Below are 11,952 nucleotides of genomic sequence, written 5' to 3'. Positions count from 1 at the left end.
TAGAGTGACGATTCTGACATTTGGCACGACGCAGCGCTCATCAAGGCGTATGACAAAGCCGTCACGTCCTTCAAGGTGAGTGTCTCCGACTTTGGATGTGAGCTCAACCGGTCCTGGGCCTCCCCTAGGTTGACTCAGCCACAAATGAGGACCAGGCGCGGTGTGTAAACATCGCCACTGTGGAGACAGGCGGCCGGGCGTGGTGCTGGCCACCCACCCCCTCGTGTGCTATGCCGGCCTTCATAGGTGCTCGCTAACAGCACTTGCCCCAACAGTCTGTTAAGGCTATAAGGGGGGGGTCTTTGTCTTTGTATCGCTTGTCTGTGTGTACTTGTGCACTTCGTATCTCTGTGTGCGTGTACATGGTTATATTTACACCTTGAGACACAACACCTGTTGCAAGGGATACCCGGGAAAGCCCGACAATATAACACACTTCGTGTGTCACGTGCACCACCAGTGGTTACAAAACTAATTTCTTTACGGCTACATTTTTGTTCTCCTTCCCCCACACCTCCGATTAGCATGATTGGCTACGTACGATGCGAAAGAAATTCAACATGCGCACACCTTCGAGTACTGTGTTATCATTCGATGGTAAGCGCCTTGCTCAAGTTGATTTGACTGTTTTTGTCTAAACGAACTTCCTCACCAGGCGGCGGAGAACGTGCACAGTGATACGTGCGCAGGTTGGAAACATGTCAGCCACAAATATGAATGGGGAAAATGGGCACACAGTGGTTTGACAGCATTGTTGCTAACTCAATAAGGCTGAATTATGCCTAGACTAGTTATAATAAATGGCACTCGACACTGTGCCATAGCAAAGTGACGTAGGATTTCTAAGAGCGCGCTTTTTTGAGTCGATGAGCCATTTTAAATGTCATGTAATGGCGTACATTCATACGCAGCGGGAATTGCTTCTAAATCCTCAAAATTATCCCAGAAAGTCACTCAAATTTGGTCGCTTGGTAAACCCCCAAAAATGCCTCTAAATCGAGCAACAAAATTGCTGAGTTGGCAACACTGTACGAGCCGTTCCAAAGTAGTACGTGTATGTACAGAAGCAGGTCTAGACACCCGGTCCTACACGTCTTAGAGCAGGGGTGGGTTACCTACGGCCCGTGACTTCGTCAGTGTATATGGCCGTGGCCACACGAAACCCAACCAACCTCAACTAACCGACCGTGTTCTTTCAGACAGCACTCAAAAATGGCACCGCACTTGCGAGAGCCCCAAGACCTACGGGGAGACAAAGTCCGTGAACAAGCGGGCGAAGACACGGAGACGGCACAAGAGGAGCAGCGTGTCGCCCTCCGACAAGGTAAATATCCTGAAGCAGAAGATTACTGGTGCTCTGGATGTGGCTGTCACGTTTATTTGCAAATGTGATTTATTACTTTGACCATTACCTGCGTGATGTTAATAGTTGTCCGCTTTGTCGTGTCTGCTGTCCAACCTATATTGGCCTTTCCCCAATATTCTTCACAGGCCACCGCTTCTGGTGTTTGGCATTGTTGTGCTGCAGGGAAATCTCAGGGAGAAGGTCCATGAGGTTTGCTTCTCCCAACAAGCAAATTATTTCATGAGACCTCCTTTGCCAGTATTAAATTATGATAATAGGGTTTTCCCTTTTCTGTTTTATTGCCAGAAAGGGGAAAGCCATATTATCATAAGCAATTTCTTCTTTTGCGTAGAAACCCCCCATGATTTTGTGAGAGAGTTGCTTCTGCCGAAATCCACTCTCAGTCTGTTTAGGCTCCGCCATGTGAGCCATTTGGAGCTGTAGCCAGATGCGAGCTCAGTGTTAATGTGCCATTTTATTGAGATACTACTACTGTGTGGTGTTATCTCGGTGTGGCCTGGGACTGTTTTGTTGTTTTTTTGCTGCCTTGCCCAAGCTTGATAAATCAGATTCCCGTAATTAATAAATTCCTTTGTTTATATTTAGTGATTTGCTAACCATTTTCTTTATTTTTCACTCCTATCATTTCATTTGTATTGTTTGCTGTTGTACCTTGCTGACCTCTCCATTCTGGACCATCTGTGAAAATGAGCTTCATAGCTCATCGAATTCCTCCAGTCTAAATAAAGATTCTCATGTATGTATGTTGAACTACTTTCGCACCATATTCTTGGTTCTTTCGGTAAAGTCACGTAGAAGGGAAATAATAAAATAATAAAAATAAAACACTAAAATTCTCACGACGTTTCGCACCGTACATAGCCAACCGCGCTAGTCAGAGGTGCGGGGGAAGTACAAGAATCTGATCACAAAAAGCACTTCTAAAGATATTAGTTTTCAGTCTAGATGTAAAAGTGCGTAGCTCCAGTGGCTTCCTAATATCGGAAAGGAAGAGCGTTCCAGATGGCCGCAGAAGCGCATCTGAAAGTGCGAGCCAAAAGTTTGATGGTTAGCCAAACGGTCGCTTTGTGTGTTCCCCGCTGCGATGACACTGAGAACAAGGAACACAAATCGTACGTAAGCATACACAGTCCTGCGGATGGCAATTTTCCTCAGCTAAATGCCGATGTCGAGGTCTTCCAGCCACGGGAGCTCTTCAGGAGAGAGTTAATGTACTTTTGCTTTTCTTCCGTTGGTGGAGCGCAGACTACAGCGGTTTACTTTGTGGAGACTCGAGGCAGCCGGGCGTGGTGCTGGCCGCATTGCCGCCTTCTTGCGCCATGCCGTCCTTCGTAGGTGTGCCAACAGCGCTTGCTCCAGTGGCACGCGTCGGCTAGACGGGGTGAATCGTTGACCGTCTCTGTGCCAACCTCTCGCGTGCCATTGGAGGCCGGGCGACCTGTGCCAGGCTGCCTGGTCCGAGGACGGCGTGGTCTACGACGCCACGATCAAGTCGGTGGACGCCAGCGCCGGCACGTGCGTCATGGTCTTCACGGGCTACGGCAACGAGGATGAGCTGATGCTCGCCGATCTTCTGCCGCCAGCGGCGGAGTCTGCCGCCGGCGCCGGCGGGGAGAGCGACGCGGCCGCGAGGTGCGACGCCGACGCGGCGTCCCGGGCCGGCAAGGTGAGCCGGGGCGGCGGGGCTGTGATGGATTCGGATTAATCGATTCGTTGAGAGTTGAGCTGCCTTTCCTGCTCAAAACATGCAATGGGGCAAATGTTCATTTACTCTGAGCCAGTGGTGCAAAAACCCGACCCCCCCCCTCCCCAAGGCTTAAACTTGTAACTTTTCAAGACCAGTCCTGGGACCACATTGACCATCTTGCACAAACCAAAATGGCGATGTATGGTCAAACAACTCCCCCCCTCCATGACCCAATACGCATGGTGAGACCTTCATCTTTCAAGAGGGTTTCATGAAGTGCTGTAAATTATAGCATAAATCATTCATTGCGGTGGAAAGGAAGTTTTTGATACATTTGTGAAGAAAAGCAGCCTAACCCCTAAACGTTGGCAGCTACGTGGCTCTCGCCAGGACGTGGACCCAGCCCGATGTTTTTTTTAGCCGTGTTACCGAGGGTGGAGGTTAGGAGGTGCCCTTCTGTTGCAGCGTAACAATACGAGTAGGTTGATCGGCAAGACGAAGATTTTTTTCTGCGTGGGGAATTAAAGCTGTGGAGCGGCGTTGAACCAAATGCATTGCATTTGAAGAGAAGTTAAAACATAAAGAAAACCCGTTTCATGAAGGCAATTTCGATCGATTTTTAAGTCAGATTTCAGACTCGTCTGCCACATGGTTTAGAATTCAAGAAGATCTTTATCTTTTACGTGTGCCAATGGAAGCACAGTGGTGGTGCGGTTGAGTGCACTATGCCCCGAACCCGGCGACTTGAGTTCGACCAATAACAGTGGCTCATATCTAATCTTTTCCTGTGCCTCCCCTAGGTTGTCTCAGCCTTAAATGGTCACCTGGTGCTGTGTGTAAATATCCACATTTGAGGAAACAAGGGCAGCCAAGCATTGTGCTGGCCAACCATCTCCATCGCGTGCTGTGCCGGCATTAATAGATGCTCTCAAACAGCATTTGCCCCAACAGTCTGTTAAAGGCTATGCGGGGGATCTCTGTCATTGTGGAAGTACATGCTGTGCCAACAATGCAGTGCGTCGTTTCAAGGCCCATATGTAATGTTATGTAAATACAGATATTTCCTCTTTAGAACGAACCACTAGCGAACCTGGAATGAAAAACTTAAACTGGACCTTGAGGAAACACGTGACAGCGTCAATGTGTCGCTGTGTATATCTAATGGTTTATTTGAACAGGCATCCTAAACAAATGCTGAATTAAAACATGACACACAGGCAGGTACATGTGTACATTATTCATAGAATACAAAAGAAAAACCCATCAATGATTGGATGTTTGGCAGCGAGCACGATCGTTATATATGTAGGGTGGTTAAGGTAACCCGGACGCTGTGTGTATGCGAATCGACATGAGAATTAACGCCACTGCAGCTATGCTCGTAATAAACGGGCTGTCGTCATGAGCATGGTCCGTTATACGAGGTCAAGCCGTAGTCATTTAAGGAATGCAGAATCGCGCGAAAGCGTCTCTCCGATGTGCGTTCCCGTGTGTGCGCCGACGCCGCAGGAGAGTGCCCCCTCCGCCGACGACTACGAGATGCCAGGCAGACCCAAGGGTGGGCACGGAGCACGGAAGAAGGGTCACAAGCAGAAGCAGAGCGTCCCACCGTGGGCCTACCCGTCGCCACCCTTGTCCCATCCTCCCCCCTTCCCTGGCTTTCCACCTTACGTGAGCACATTCGCCTGCTGGGACACTTGAGCGTTGCCGTGTGTGTCATACGAATGAGCGAGTGTTGTTAGGCGAGGAATTAAAAGCGATTGTTACATGCTGACTAGAGCGGTTAATCGATCGGCAGGTCGCACATCGTGGGGGAAAGCGTGTGAAAGAGTAGGCCAAATACCCCCTAAAGCGGCTCTCAGTGTTACCACGTGATACATTACTCAAAATACCCCCACAGTGTTACCACGTGATACATTACTCACAATACCACCACAGTGTTACCACGTGACTAGACTCAAGGTAATGAAAACAAATCGGATTAATTTATTTTCACGTAACTTTATTTTGAGTTGTATTCCCCATACAGTATATTTTTTACAGTGTTACAGGCAAATGTACAATTATTGTTATTTTTCTGCCAAACAATGCTTCCCTTTTTTGTTTAACCATAACACATTTTATAACACTTACAGGTATGTGCATTTAAATACAGTAAATTATCGCGTCCCGACTTACGAACCATTCGACTTATGAAGGGTCTTCAGGAACAGAACCCATTAGTAAGTCAGGCACTTGCGTGTGTGTGTGTCCATGTGTGTGTCCATGTGTGTGTGAGCGGTAGTGTAGCTGTTAGCGCGCTGCGCTATGAACCTGGCGACCCGGGTTCAATTCCCGCTCACGGCCAACAGTGACGATTATCTGAACCGGTCCCGGGCCTCCCCTAGGTCGACTCAGCCTCAAATGAGGACCAGGCGCGGTGTGTAAACATCGCCACTGTGGAGACAGGCGGCCGGGCGTGGTGCTGGCCACCCACCCCCTCGTGTGCTATGCCGGCCTTCATAGGTGCTCGCTAACAGCACTTGCCCCAACAGTCTGTTAAGGCTATAAGGGGGGCGGTCTTTGTCTTTGTATCGCTTGTCTGTGTGTACTTGTGCACTTCGTATCTCTGTGTGCGTGTACATGGTTATATTTACACCTTGAGACACCTGTTGCAAAGGATACCCGGGAAAGCCCGACAATATAACACACTTCGTGTGTCACGTGCACCACCAGTGGTTACAAAACTAATTTCTTTACGGCTACATTTTTGTTCTCCTTCCCCCACACCTCCGATTAGCATGATTGGCTACGTACGATGCGAAAGAAATTCAACATGCGCACACCTTCGAGTACTGTGTTATCATTCGATGGTAAGCGCCTTGCTCAAGTTGATTTGACTGTTTTTGTCTAAACGAACTTCCTCACCAGGCGGCGGAGAACGTGCACAGTGATACGTGCGCAGGTTGGAAACATGTCAGCCACAAATATTAATGGGGAAAATGGGCACACAGTGGTTTGACAGCATTGTTGCTAACTCAATAAGGCTGAATTATGCCTAGACTAGTTATAATAAATGGCACTCGACACTGTGCCATAGCAAAGTGACGTAGGATTTCTAAGAGCGCGCTTTTTTGAGTCGATGAGCCATTTTAAATGTCATGTAATGGCGTACATTCATACGCAGCGGGAATTGCTTCTAAATCCTCAAAATTATCCCAGAAAGTCACTCAAATTTGGTCGCTTGGTAAACCCCCAAAAATGCCTCTAAATCGAGCAACAAAATTGCTGAGTTGGCAACACTGTACGAGCCGTTCCAAAGTAGTACGTGTATGTACAGAAGCAGGTCTAGACACCCGGTCCTACACGTCTTAGAGCAGGGGTGGGTTACCTACGGCCCGTGACTTCGTCAGTGTATATGGCCGTGGCCACACGAAACCCAACCAACCTCAACTAACCGACCGTGTTCTTTCAGACAGCGCTCAAAAATGGCACCGCACTTGCGAGAGCCCCAAGACCTACGGGGAGACAAAGTCCGTGAACAAGCGGGCGAAGACACGGAGACGGCACAAGAGGAGCAGCGTGTCGCCCTCCGACAAGGTAAATATCCTGAAGCAGAAGATTACTGGTGCTCTGGATGTGGCTGTCACGTTTATTTGCAAATGTGATTTATTACTTTGACCATTACCTGCGTGATGTTAATAGTTGTCCGCTTTGTCGTGTCTGCTGTCCAACCTATATTGGCCTTTCCCCAATATTCTTCACAGGCCACCGCTTCTGGTGTTTGGCATTGTTGTGCTGCAGGGAAATCTCAGGGAGAAGGTCCATGAGGTTTGCTTCTCCCGACAAGCAAATTATTTCATGAGACCTCCTTTGCCAGTATTAAATTATGATAATAGGGTTTTCCCTTTTCTGTTTTATTGCCAGAAAGGGGAAAGCCATATTATCATAAGCAATTTCTTCTTTTGCGTAGAAACCCCCCATGATTTCGTGAGAGAGTTGCTTCTGCCGAAATCCACTCTCAGTCTGTTTAGGCTCCGCCATGTGAGCCATTTGGAGCTGTAGCCAGATGCGAGCTCAGTGTTAATGTGCCATTTTATTGAGATACTACTACTGTGTGGTGTTATCTCGGTGTGGCCTGGGACTGTTTTGTTGTTTTTTTGCTGCCTTGCCCAAGCTTGATAAATCGGATTCCCGTAATTAATAAATTCCTTTGTTTATATTTAGTGATTTGCTAACCATTTTCTTTATTTTTCACTCCTATCATTTCATTTGTATTGTTTGCTGTTGTACCTTGCTGACCTCTCCATTCTGGACCATCTGTGAAAATGAGCTTCATAGCTCATCGAATTCCTCCAGTCTAAATAAAAATTCTCATGTATGTATGTTGAACTACTTTCGCACCATATTCTTGGTTCTTTCGGTAAAGTCACGTAGAAGGGAAATAATAAAATAATAAAAATAAAACACTAAAATTCTCACGACGTTTCGCACCGTACATAGCCAACCGCGCTAGTCAGAGGTGCGGGGGAAGTACAAGAATCTGATCACAAAAAGCACTTCTAAAGATATTAGTTTTCAGTCTAGATGTAAAAGTGCGTAGCTCCAGTGGCTTCCTAATATCGGAAAGGAAGAGCGTTCCAGATGGCCGCAGAAGCGCATCTGAAAGTGCGAGCCAAAAGTTTGATGGTTAGCCAAACGGTCGCTTTGTGTGTTCCCCGCTGCGACGACACTGAGAACAAGGAACACAAATCGTACGTAAGCATACACAGTCCTGCGGATGGCAATTTTCCTCAGCTAAATGCCGATGTCGAGGTCTTCCAGCCACGGGAGCTCTTCAGGAGAGAGTTAATGTACTTTTGCTTTTCTTCCGTTGGTGGAGCGCAGACTACAGCGGTTTACTTTGTGGAGACTCGAGGCAGCCAGGCGTGGTGCTGGCCGCATTGCCGCCTTCTTGCGCCATGCCGTCCTTCGTAGGTGTGCCAACAGCGCTTGCTCCAGTGGCACGCGTCGGCTAGACGGGGTGAATCGTTGACCGTCTCTGTGCCAACCTCTCGCGTGCCATTGGAGGCCGGGCGACCTGTGCCAGGCTGCCTGGTCCGAGGACGGCGTGGTCTACGACGCCACGATCAAGTCGGTGGACGCCAGCGCCGGCACGTGCGTCATGGTCTTCACGGGCTACGGCAACGAGGATGAGCTGATGCTTGCCGATCTTCTGCCGCCAGCGGCGGAGTCTGCCGCCGGCGCCGGCGGGGAGAGCGACGCGGCCGCGAGGTGCGACGCCGACGCGGCGTCCCGGGCCGGCAAGGTGAGCCGGGGCGGCGGGGCTGTGATGGATTCGGATTAATCGATTCGTTGAGAGTTGAGCTGCCTTTCCTGCTCAAAACATGCAATGGGGCAAATGTTCATTTACTCTGAGCCAGTGGTGCAAAAACCCGACCCCCCCCCTCCCCAAGGCTTAAACTTGTAACTTTTCAAGACCAGTCCTGGGACCACATTGACCATCTTGCACAAACCAAAATAGCGATGTATGGTCAAACAACTCCCCCCCCTCCATGACCCAATACGCATGGTGAGACCTTCATCTTTCAAGAGGGTTTCATGAAGTGCTGTAAATTATAGAATAAATCATTCATTGCGGTGGAAAGGAAGTTTTTGATACATTTGTGAAGAAAAGCAGCCTAACCCCTAAACGTTGGCAGCTACGTGGCTCTCGCCAGGACGTGGACCCAGCCCGATGTTTTTTTCAGCCGTGTTACCGAGGGTGGAGGTTAGGAGGTGCCCTTCTGTTGCAGCGTAACAATACGAGTAGGTTGATCGGCAAGACGAAGATTTTTTTCTGCGTGGGGAATTAAAGCTGTGGAGCGGCATTGAACCAAATGCATTGCATTTGAAGAGAAGTTAAAACATAAAGAAAACCCGTTTCATGAAGGCAATTTCGATCGATTTTTAAGTCAGATTTCAGACTCGTCTGCCACATGGTTTAGAATTCAAGAAGATCTTTGTCTTTTACGTGTGCCAATGGAAGCACAGTGGTGGTGCGGTTGAGTGCACTATGCCCCGAACCCGGCGACTTGAGTTCGACCAATAACAGTGGCTCATATCTAATCTTTTCCTGTGCCTCCTCCAGGTTGTCTCAGCCTTAAATGGTCACCTGGTGCTGTGTGTAAATATCCACATTTGAGGAAACAAGGTCAGCCAAGCATTGTGCTGGCCAACCATCTCCATCGCGTGCTGTGCCGGCATTAATAGATGCTCTCAAACAGCATTTGCCCCAACAGTCTGTTAAAGGCTCTGCGGGGGATCTCTGTCATTGTGGAAGTACATGCTGTGCCAACAATGCAGTGCGTCGTTTCAAGGCCCATATGTAATGTTATGTAAATACAGATATTTCCTCTTTAGAACGAACCACTAGCGAACCTGGAATGAAAAACTTAAACTGGACCTTGAGGAAACACGTGACAGCGTCAATGTGTCGCTGTGTATATCTAATGGTTTATTTGAACAGGCATCCTAAACAAATGCTGAATTAAAACATGACACACAGGCAGGTACATGTGTACATTATTCATAGAATACAAAAGAAAAACCCATCAATGATTGGATGTTTGGCAGCGAGCACGATCGTTATATATGTAGGGTGGTTAAGGTAACCCGGACGCTGTGTGTATGCGAATCGACATGAGAATTAACGCCACTGCAGCTATGCTCGTAATAAACGGGCTGTCGTCATGAGCATGGTCCGTTATACGAGGTCAAGCCGTAGTCATTTAAGGAATGCAGAATCGCGTGAAAGCGTCTCTCCGATGTGCGTTCCCGTGTGTGCGCCGACGCCGCAGGAGAGTGCCCCCTCCGCCGACGACTACGAGATGCCAGGCAGACCCAAGGGTGGGCACGGAGCACGGAAGAAGGGTCACAAGCAGAAGCAGAGCGTCCCACCGTGGGCCTACCCGTCGCCACCCTTGTCCCATCCTCCCCCCTTCCCTGGCTTTCCACCTTACGTGAGCACATTCGCCTGCTGGGACACTTGAGCGTTGCCGTGTGTGTCAGCGAGGAATTAAAAGCGATTGTTACATGCCGACTAGAGCGGTTAATCGATCGGCAGGTCGCACATCGTGGGGGAAAGCGTGTGAAAGAGTAGGCTAAATACCCTCTAAAGCGGCTCTCAGTGTTACCACGTGATACATTACTCAAAATACCCCCACAGTGTTACCACGTGATACATTACTCACAATACCACCACAGTGTTACCACGTGACTAGACTCAAGGTAATGAAAACAAATCGGATTAATTTATTTTCACGTAACTTTATTTTGAGTTGTATTCCCCATACAGTATATTTTTTACAGTGTTACAGGCAAATGTACAATTATTGTTATTTTTCTGCCAAACAATGCTTCCCTTTTTTGTTTAACCATAACACATTTTATAACACTTACAGGTATGTGCATTTAAATACAGTAAATTATCGCGTCCCGACTTACGAACCATTCGACTTATGAAGGGTCTTCAGGAACAGAACCCATTAGTAAGTCAGGCACTTGCGTGTGTGTGTCCATGTGTGTGTCCATGTGTGTGTGAGCGGTAGTGTAGCTGTTAGCGCGCTGCGCTATGAACCTGGCGACCCGGGTTCAATTCCCGCTCACGGCCAACAGTGACGATTATCTGAACCGGTCCCGGGCCTCCCCTAGGTCGACTCAGCCTCAAATGAGTACCTGGTGCGGTGTAAACATCACCACTGGGGAGACAAAGGCAGTCGGGCGTGGTGCTGGCCACCCACCCACTCGTGTACCATTTCGGCCTTCATAGGTGCTCGCTAACAGCACCTGCCCCTACAGTCTGTTTAGGCAAAATGGGGGATCTTTGTCTTTGTGTGAGGAGCGGTCATGTAGGTTATACGTCCTTGCTAACAGCCCTTGTCCAAACAGTCTGTGAAGGCTATGCGGGGGTTCTTTGTCTTTTGCCTTTGTGATGTTTTAATTTGGGCTTTTTAACTTTTAAAATGAAATAGTTGAATGAAAGAGGTTTCTGAGCCATAAAAATGAAAGTTTATTCGTCTTGGCAATGGCATTAGTGGCGGCGGTGTTGGCGTCATGGTGATGGCGTTGTTGGTGTTGGCGTTCGCGGCGTTGGGAGTGTCCGTGACATTGGTGGAGGTGCTGACGTTGACGGCTGCGGCACGAATCAGCTTCTCGTTCTCGTGACGCAGCCGTTGATTCTCCTTCTCTACGAGCCGGCTCTCCTCATGCAGCATCTGTGGATGCAGCACCATCGCCCTCTCCTGAAGCAGCATCTCTCGACGCAACGCCTCATTGTCCTTACGCGTCGCCGCCTCCCTCACCCTCAGGGTGGCGTTGTCGTCTTCCACCGTGCTTGTTCTTTGACGCAGCTTCACGTTGTCCTCGCACAGCATGGCGCTGTAACGCTCGGCGTCGGATAGGTTACAGCTCCAACGACGCCACAGGAATATCTGGATCACAGCCATCATCACTATCGCAATGCCCATCAGCCGTGACACAACGCATGGCAGTGGGTCTATGTAGGGCTTTGTGCACAATGGAGTCGGGGTCGGGTAGTTGGCACTGTCTCCTTTATAATCGACCAATCCGGTAATGTGAATCAAGGTCAATATGACGAACGCCTTGACTCCATGCAGGAGCAACATCTTGCCACAGAAGCCAAGCTCGAGTGTGAGCATTGCGTGTGAGCGTCACGTGTATTTATCCTGTGACGAATGTGACGTCATCGCCGGATGTGACGTGGTTAGAATCCGACACCGGCCGGGCACGTCAGCTGACCCACCCAACCCCCCAAAAACATGGGGTCTGTGATGTCACAGACCGAGGTGCGCCCTACTTATTTATTTATTTTAACTCGCGCGGTTTTTCGTGCAGCGCCCCTAGCGGTAGCGGGGAGGAT

The sequence above is a fragment of the Petromyzon marinus genome, chromosome 52 (genome assembly GCF_048934315.1).
Source record: "Petromyzon marinus isolate PM22_M1 ecotype Great Lakes invasive population chromosome 52, UKy_Petmar_22M1.pri1.0, whole genome shotgun sequence".
Lineage (NCBI taxonomy): Eukaryota > Metazoa > Chordata > Hyperoartia > Petromyzontiformes > Petromyzontidae > Petromyzon > Petromyzon marinus.
Note: the sequence above shows the minus strand (reverse complement) of the source record.